The sequence below is a fragment of the Lepidochelys kempii genome, chromosome 4 (assembly GCF_965140265.1).
Source record: "Lepidochelys kempii isolate rLepKem1 chromosome 4, rLepKem1.hap2, whole genome shotgun sequence".
NCBI classification, from domain to species: domain Eukaryota; kingdom Metazoa; phylum Chordata; order Testudines; family Cheloniidae; genus Lepidochelys; species Lepidochelys kempii.
In genome coordinates, this window is record NC_133259.1 from 102,477,597 (window position 1) to 102,487,400 (window position 9,804).

Here is a 9,804-nt window from a genome sequence, read left to right on the forward strand (position 1 = left end):
CATTAAAGTTTCTCAACTGCTTTGAGATCCTAGGCACTAAAGAAGAGAAAATTATTATTATTGCAGGGAGTAGAAATGGAAGCAATGGAAGAAATCATAAGTAGGGACAAAAGCAACCCCTGTATGTCAAAAATTTGCAAATTTTGTGGAGTCCGGGTCTTTTTGCAGATTTTATTGGTCCCCCACCTCCCAAATGCAACACCAAACATTTCAAACTTGGGTGTCTAAATAAACAGCCTGATTTTCAGCCGTGGTGAACAACCACAGCTTGAGGATAAGCTTGCAATTTAAAATTAAAAAATGAAGGATCTGATACTTGAACAGGGAGTTTGGCATTAGGAAAATCTGCCCTGTCTGGAGAATCTGTCTAGCCCTCTTGGCTGCGAAGATAATTTCTGAATGTAAACAGTGGTTGTACAGAATCCTTTTTCAGTTGCAGCCAGACCAGCTGAAACAACAGCAATGCTAATGCAATTTATATAAAGTAATCTGGGCTCCTTATGACAAAACAAGTAAGAGAGAAAAGGGATGATTTGTGCAGGCCTCATTCAGGCAAAACTCCCAAAGACATTTGAGTAAAGACGACAGGGTTTGGTTCTTAATCACTATTAAATATGCATGAATGTTGTGATTAACATTTAACAAAACAGAAAAAATCATAAATGACATAAAATTCTAAGAGGAATATGAAGTTTTTACATTCCACATTAACCATTTCACAGCTGATCCTTGTATGAGACACATCAAGCTGAGCATTTGTCCATTGGAGCAGGATGTACTTTATGCATCCTGACATTCCTTTCATTTGAAAGGATATTGCACAAGAAAAAAAGCTACAAGTTTTGAAAATGTAAGTAACATATTTGATTCTCAGCTACTGTCCTGAATGCCAATAATGGAGACAACTACTTCTGCCTGCTATTGTGAATGCCAATAACTGAGATGCCTGCCTTTAAAAATGTGGGTAAAAGTGCTATGCTATAAGGATTGGACTCTTGCTGTGCACTTTGAAGTACCTGTATGTGTGTCTATGTATTTGTAAAACTTAATCCAGCCATGGATGCAGCTCTCTTTAATAATACTGAATCAGTTATCTTCACAACCAGGAGGGATTTACACAATTTACTCCTCTGTGCTTCAGTTGCCAACAATGCCATTGTCTGCCATAGGCTTGCCTTACAAGCAGACTGCATTCTAATGTTGCATTCATTTTGATTTCCAAGTGGAAGTGGTATTAATGGGTTTCCTAGGCACCTACTACAAAAACAATTTGTCTTCTTGGCAGTCTCAGATACTCAGGAACTCTTATGTACTTGTCTTCACTTTGCAGATCATCTTTTTTTGGCACTTAAATATCACAGGAGGGACATCCTGAAGTAGAGATAGCACTTACAGTATTATACAAGCTGTGCATCATTTCTTGGCTCTAATGCTGTGCAGGGCTACTGGCATTTGGCTACAGACAGCAAAAGAAAAAAAATCATTTACAAAAAACCCACTACCTCAGTACAATTTTGAACCACAAAAAATGCTTAATCTCATGGTGCTCACAGCCTGATGATACCTAGAAATTGGACTATATTTCTTTGTTCTTGCCTGCAACCCAATCTAGACTGAAGAACAGAAACACAGGATTTGGTTGGGTTTATTTTGTAGTTTAATATCATGAATAAAGTTTTCAGCATTAGAAAATATTTATTTTCTATTTTATTTAATAATAAACAAATGTTTACTGTAATGCAGACATTCTAGCTTCCTGTGCAATCTTTGGTGATTTCAAATATCATTCTTGTGTTAAAAGCCATGACGTTTAAAAATGAGCTCTCTTTTAGAAATCATATAACCATTGAATGCAAAACAAAAAGGAGGAAATACTGCTGCTTAACAATCAAAGCTATGTGCTTTCAGTGCAGGAAATTCTAATTTGGTAGTACATCTTTTGAAAGTATTTTTATAAAGGTCGATGTGAAAGACAGTGATTTATTATGGTCTTGGTTCAGCAAGGTAATTAAGCACATGTATAACTTTAAACACATGAGTGGCTGCATTCAGACTCATTGGTAACAGAGTGCCTTCCAGTAGTGCACTATGTTATGTGATTAGCATCTGCCATTTGTGGTTCCTTCTTTCTATCTTCCTATCCCCTGGGATGAGATTGCATATGAATTTCATTTGTTTGTGTTTATTTGAAGAAGTATGCCTTGTACTTGTAAGGGAAAGTGGTGAGGTTTGTGATGGTTCGTAGACTCTACAGGAGTTTGTTCCAGTCTTAGTCTGGTCCCATAGAAAGCTTTCCCACACAAAAACACTTCCTTGTTGTAGAAAGTTTCATTGGACTAGAGAAGTGGAGTTGTCCACCATTGTCCACATCACAGAACTTTGGGTGATCTTGTAGGTACCCTTTGACATTAAGTTCTAACATGTACACTTAGAAAAAAAGGAGCTATGTGCCCATCCTCCATATTCTTGATCCTGAGAGAGACTAGGAATGCAAAAGAAAAAATTTGAGAGGTCAAGGGGGTAGAGAGACCTCTGATCTCCTTTGAGTGTGGCAGTGTGCTTGGGAAGTCTTCTTTGGAGAATACATGTACAAACAACTCATTTACTTAGAAAAGTGGGGAGAAGAAGTGTATAAAGACAACACCTGAGGGTGAGCTAGCTACTAGAATTACCCTTCTGTGTTGCTACCTGTAAGGGTAAGTTTCTTTAAAGCTGTAGCAGGAAATCAGGCAGGAGGAGCTGGGGAACATTGTGTGCAGAATCTCTGCATTGAAGGAGAGAGACAGAGTAGCATTAGAGACAGTATTTTTCTTCTTACTCTAATAAGGCTTTTTGTTCAGTATTGGAAGAATGTGACTTTCTGTGATTCTGTATCATTGTCACAAAGCATTAGCAGCTCCTATGACTTAATGCAGAGGAATGCAATGGGAGAGAGAAGGTTTCACTGCTGCATGCATGTGTGTGTGTGTGTGTGTGTTTCTGGTGTGTTTGTATCTGTGACTTAAGCTGTGTCTACACTACAGAGTTAAGACTTGTGATGAAATAAATCAATAAAAAGGGAGTATTGCAGTCATTTGTGGATCACCAGGGTCGTTTCAAGGATATCAACTTGGGGTGGTCCGAGAAGGTGCATGACACATTCATCTTCAGGAACACTGGCCTGTACAGAAAGCTGCAAGCAGTGACTTTCTTTCCAGACCAGAAGATTCCAGTGTGGGATGTTGAAATGCCCATAGTGATCCTGGGAGTCCCAGCATACCATTACTCCCATGGCTAATGAAGCCTTAAACAGGAAACCTGGACAGCAGCAAGGAGCACTTCAACAATAGGCTGAGCAGGTGAAAAATGACCACTGTATGTGCATTTGGCAGACTAAAAGGTCGCTGGTGCTGCCTTTATGATATGTTAGACCTAAATGAGGAAAATATTCCCATGGTCATAGCAGCCTGCTGTGCACTGCATAATATTTGTGAGTTTAAGGGTGAAAAGTTTCCCCAGGGGGTAGCATGTGGAGGCGGATCAACCAGTGGTTGATTTCGAGCAGCCAGATATCATAGCAGCAGGGCTATTAGAGGGGTGTGGGAGAAGTTTGAGGGGACATGGCAAGCAGTTCTGTATGGGCTGCAGAGGAGAGGGCGGGAGGCAAGCATGCATGTGTTATGCCTGCAGCATGATTAGGGACTTCAGCATATCTGGTTGCTCCTCCATCACTTTTATCATCTGCTCCTGGCCCACTAAAATTCACTCTTGACCCTGTTTCCTCTCCTGCCTAGTTATTTTAAAATTTTCATTAACTGTCTCACTCCATGCTCTGTGCTCTTGTTCTGCCGCATCAGAGGATTGGAGCACCCCAGAAACATGTCCTCCTTGCTCCTCCTCGGTCACTTCCTTATCTGGTGGAGGTGCTCTGCTGGTGTGAAGGGGGTTCCCCTGAAGGCCACATCTGCAGAAGCACAAGACACAATAAACAGAAGCATGATTGTAGTGCACTCCAGCATCAAATCATAATAGTAAAATGCACCTTTCTCACTGTCTCTTGTCAAGCACAAAGCTCGACAAATGCCCTAAACATGGTGAATTCAGCCGGGGATGGTGGTGGAGGACTGGGGTGGGACAGGGTCCCTATGCTGCTCACCTGTGTGTCGCTTTGGTCCCTGCACAAATGATTGCCAACTGGCATGGGAAAGTTTCCTAGAGATCTCTCTGGAGGATTCCCGTGAAATCTCAGTATGCATTAACACTCAGTTCCACAGGGTCCCCACTGCATAGCTGCACAGGGGAATATGAAGCAGACACAAGCACAGCTAGTCTTGTATGTTTCTATTCCTTAACTCACTTCTAGCATCTAACAAAGGAAAGGACAGCCCTGCCTCATGTAACCAAGTGGCACCAACTCAAAATGAGCACTTACCAGAGCTCTCCTGTCCTTCATCATGTGTGCCAAAGATGGAGTGCTGGCTTGAACCCTCCAGCGTTGAGAAGAGGTCCTGGCTCACGGTACTGGATGACCTGGTTGCCTGTCCCATCTCATCCTCCAACTCCACTTCCTCATTCCTTCATCCTTGGGGTTGAATCCACTGACCACTGTCTCCAGCCCCCCAAAGTATCCATGGGTTGTTTGTTGGTGGAGGTGGCATCACCGCAGAGGATGGCATCCAGCTCCTTATAGAAGTGGCAGGTCTTCGGCACAGTCACACAGTGATGGTGTGACACCCTTACCTTCTGATACACCTGTCTCAGCTCCTTTATCTTCTCAAAGTGCTGACACATGTCTTGTTCATAGCCCTTATCCAACATGCCATGAGAAATATGATTGTATGTACTGAAATTCCTACAGCTGGAGCAGAGCTGGGACTGCACAGCCTTCTCTCCCCATGGACCCAGCAGATCCAATAACTCTGGTGTGCTCAAAGTGGAAGAGTGTTTGCTGCATAGAGCCGCCATGGTCACTGGGAAGATGGGATGTGAGCGCTCCACAGTGAGCAAACAGGAAGTGAAATTTCAAAAATTCCTGGTCCTTTAAGGGGGGAGGGGCAAATGCCTGTGTAGCGGTGTTCGAACTGTTGACCAGAGTCACAATGAGCATTGTGGGACACCTCTTGGAGGTTATTTATGGTGACATAACCAAGCACAGTGTCACATGGAATAAAATGGATATAAAATGTCAATAAAACAAACTGGAGAGTGTCTCTGGTGAATTGCTGCACACAGCCATGTGGTGTTCCCAATCCCCGCCTTCAGGGCACATCTCCAAATTCCTATGTTCATAATAATGTCCCTTATGAGGGAGCATCTCTACAAATTCCCTCTTAAAAGAAAAACAAATTAACTCATATACACATACATAAAACAGCTAACACCTATTTAATAACACATGCATTAAATTCTCAACCCATTAATAGCTGAGCTGGAGAAAACCCATTCTCCAGGGGTGTACTTGGTAAACCAATAACATTTTATACAAATCACCCCTGCCGTAAAAAATCTTTCATGAGGTTCTTTACTGTCTGTATAGACCTTTCCACAAGTCCATTTGATATGAGGGTAATTTGGACTTGATGTTTTGTGATGAAAATCCCAATCTATGACAAATTGCCTAAAATCTGCACTGGAAAATTGCAGCCCATTATCACTAAAGAGTCCATCTGGAATTCTATTTGGAGAAGATTCCCTTCATGCCGGCTATCAGTGACTTGCTATTAGTACTGTGCAGTGTGCAAATTTTTGGATGCAGAACATAATAATTTGTGACTATTAACTAATCCTTTGATTGCCAGGTAAATAAGACAGTGCCTACTTTCTCATAAGGCTTTCGTGGAACTGGATGAGATCTCAGTGGCTCTGCCTGTTGGCATGACTTGTATTTCAAGCATGAAAAGCAGTTTCGTACCACATTAGTAATGTCGTGATAAATCTGCAGCCAATACACAAGCTCTTGAGCTCGTTGTTTGCACTACTCAATTCCTAAATGACCCTTGTAGATCTTTTGTAACATTTCTTTTCGGAGGCTCATTGGAATTACAACCTTACTGTCCTTGAAAATCACCCCATCTATCACAGTAAGTTCATATTTGCAGTTCCAATTGTCTCTTATACTTGGACATAAACTGCTTTTTTCTTTAGGCCACCCTTTAATTATTAGTTCTTTAAGGATTCCCAGCGATTCATCATTGTCTGTTTCTTCACTTATTTGTTGCAGTTTCCTGTTGACTTCACAGTAAGATCTACATAGGCTTGCATCTCTGTTTCTAAAATCTTCTCTGGTTTCGTGGGAGCCACTGCTCTGGAAAGTGCATCTGCAGCGCACATGAGTTTACCGGGCATGTAAGTCACAAACAAATCATACTTTTGCACCTTTAGCATCATTCTTTGAATCTTTAAGGTACAGTCATTTAACGGTTTGCTAAATAATGCTATCAGGGCTTGTGGTCTGTTTGAACTTCCCCTGTCTGTCCATAAATATACTGATTGAATCTCTCATAGGCAAACAATATTCCTAAAAGCTTCTTTTCAATCTGTGCATATCTGGTTTCTGCCTCAGTCAGTGATTTGGATGTAAATGCCATTGGTTGCCAACAAGCTTCATGCTTATGTAAAAATCACTGCATCTAACCCAGACTGAAACATCTGCTGAGATTTTAATAAGTCTTCCTGGTGCATAGAACTTCAACACTGGTTCTTGTATCAGTTGTTTTAAACCTTACCATGATTTCTCCCGTTCTGCACCCCAATGCCATTCATTTTTATTCTCTAGGAGTGTTCTCAAAGCTGCTGCTTTGGTAGATAGATTAGGTATGAATTTTCCAAGATAATTAACTATTCCCAGGAACCGTTGAACATCTTTCTTTGACTGCATCATTTCAGTGGCTGAAATCTTCCTCTTTCAGTTTTACATCTTTGTTGGAAATAATGTCCCCAACAAAAGTCAGTTCTGTAACCCCTAAAACACAGTTCTCCCTAGTTAGTTTGAGGTTTGCAGCTCTAGTTGCATCCAGGACTTGCATCTATGATCATGCTCCTCTTTTGTGGAGTCTCAGATGATGATGTCATCCATTGAGGTGTCAAAACCATTGATATATTTATAGATCATATGTATGGTTTTGTGGTACACTTCTGGGGCTGAAGCTATGATGAAGGGTAAGTGTAAAAATCTGTACCTTCCAAATGGGGTATTAAATGTACATAGCTTTGAGCTTTTGACAGTTCATTTTAGCTGCTAAAAATGGAGGATGTATCCAACTGAATGAAATATTGAGCATTTGCAAACTGAGCCATAACCTCTTTTCTGATTGGTAGTTTGAAATGTCCTCTTTTTATAGCCTTGTTGAGGTCTCTGGGATCTAAGCATATGCATAGCTGGCCACTACTTTTCTGATAACTAGAGAGCTCACCCATTCTGTTGGCTCCTCAATTTTTTGTATTACTTGCATTGCTGCCATCCTTGCAAGCTCATCCTTGAGTTTATCATGGAGTGCAAATAGCACCTTCTTATATAGATGGATAACTGGAGGACCTACTTGTTACCTGGATTATATGTTCATCCTGCAAGAAACCCAACCCGTGTAACAGGTCATGATATTCCCAAAAGGATGCCTCATATCCAGGTTTAGTAGGATCTTGTCATGAGAGCACCCATTTTACCAGACTGAATTTCTCATATTCAGCAAAGCCTAAAATTGGTGTCACCTCTTTTGGCACTACAAAGAACAGGAGCCTGTACATGGTGTTTTCATGGCTAATGCTAGCAATGCACCTCCCCTTCACTGCTATATTTGTTCCAGAATAACCAGTAACTTTTACTTTTGTTGGTCCCAGTTTTGGTCTTATTTTTAGTCTCTCATAATCTTATTCAGACAGAATATTAACCTGCGCTCCTATGTCCAGTTTCAGTGGAATAAATGTTCCATTCACTGTCATAGGCAGTATTCAGTCCCTCTCATCAGGCTTGCTAGATCATTGTATGTCTATGTCTATGAAAAACTCCTCAACCAGATTGTCTTTAACTGAATAAGAACATAACAACAGCAATACTGGGTCAGAACAAAGGTCCATCAAGCCCAGTATCCTGTCTTCCGACGGTGGCCAATGCCAGGTGCCCCAGAGGGAATGAACAGAACAGGTAATCATCAAGTAATCCATTTCCTGTCACTCATTCCCAGCTTCTGGCAAAGAGAGGCTAGGGACACCATCCCTGCCCATCCTAGCTAATAGCCATTGATAGACCTATCCTCCATGAATTTATCTAGTTCTTTTTTGAACCCTGTTATAGTCTTGGCCTTCACAACATCCTCTGGCAAAGAGTTCCACAGGTTGACTGTGCATTGTGTGAAGAAATACTTCCTTTTTTTTTTTTTAAACCTGCTGACTATTAATTTCATTTGGTGACCCCTAGTTCTTGTTATGAGAAGGAGTAAATAGCATTTCCTTATTTACTTTCTCTACACCAGTCATGATATTATAGACCTCAATCATATCCCCCCTTAGTCAACTCTTTTCCAAACTGAAAAGTATCAGTCTTATTAATCTCTCCTTATACAGATTGAGGATTTTCTGTCTTTTTATCTATCCCTTTCTTAATGATTTCCAACACTTGGATTTTCTGAATTTGGGATCTGAAGCATTTTGCAAAACAATTATTTTCCCCTCATTTATGACAGAGTTTCCCAAAGGCAACCCACTGTTTGTAGCCATGCTGTGATCCACACCTTCCACATGATTGTCTGTACTCAGACTTCCCCCTAGCTGTGGTCTTCATCGCAAGTGATCCCACTCTTTGATTTGACCTATTCTGGCAATATTCTTTTGTAGTTACTACATGGATAAACTCTTCTGGTGAATTCAGCTCTTTGGTTGCCTTGGACTTTCACAGTTTCTTCTGCCTTGCATCTTTGGAGAGGTTTTTTCTAAAGTTAAGTCTCCTTCACAGAACAGTCTCTTTATTAACACTTTGTCTTTAATGCCACAAATGATTCTATCTATGACCAGAGACTCCATCAGCTCAGCAATGTCACAGGCTTTATTGAGTTTCTTAATTCTGTGACATATTGCTCTATGGTGTCTCTCAAAGGTTTCATTCCTTTTTGGCATTCCTCAAATTTAGTCAATATTTTACTTAATGCTTTCACCTTCTTCAAACTTAAAGTTATTATAAATATCCAGTGTTTCCTCCCCAACAACAAAGATTGAGGATTTCATTTTGTCATTTTTTTCCTCTGCCCCTGTGGCTGCTAAATACAATTCAAATCTCTATCTGAATGTTTTCCAGTTCTCTGTAATGTTGCCTGACAATTTCAGACTGGAAGGAGGTTGCAACACATCCACTTCTGGCTCCCCCTGCCCATTTTTATGCTAGTCAAGCTACTATTGTGCTCACCAAATACACTGAAAAGCCTTTGTGCCTGGTGTTCCATGTGCTTCTCTGGGGGGGCCTCCCTTTGTCTCTGCTTTCAGTTGCAAACAGAGGAGTTACATTCAAAATAACTGCACTTTCCTTCTCATTCAGCACTTCTGACACCATGTAATGATCTTGGGGTTCATGAAATAACTAACCAGTGAATGAGAAAGAAATAAAACTTCAATAAAACAAACTGGAGAGCATCTCTGGTGAACTGCTGCACATAACAGTGCAGTGTTCCCAACCCCCACATTCAGTGCACATCTCCAAACTCCTATGTTCATAATACTGTCCCTTATGAGAGACAGTCTCTAAATTATAATCTACTACCAACATATCTCTACAGAAATAATCTACCATCTCATTCACTCAGGGCCAAAGGGGGCAAGCAGGGGCACGCCCTCCCCCCC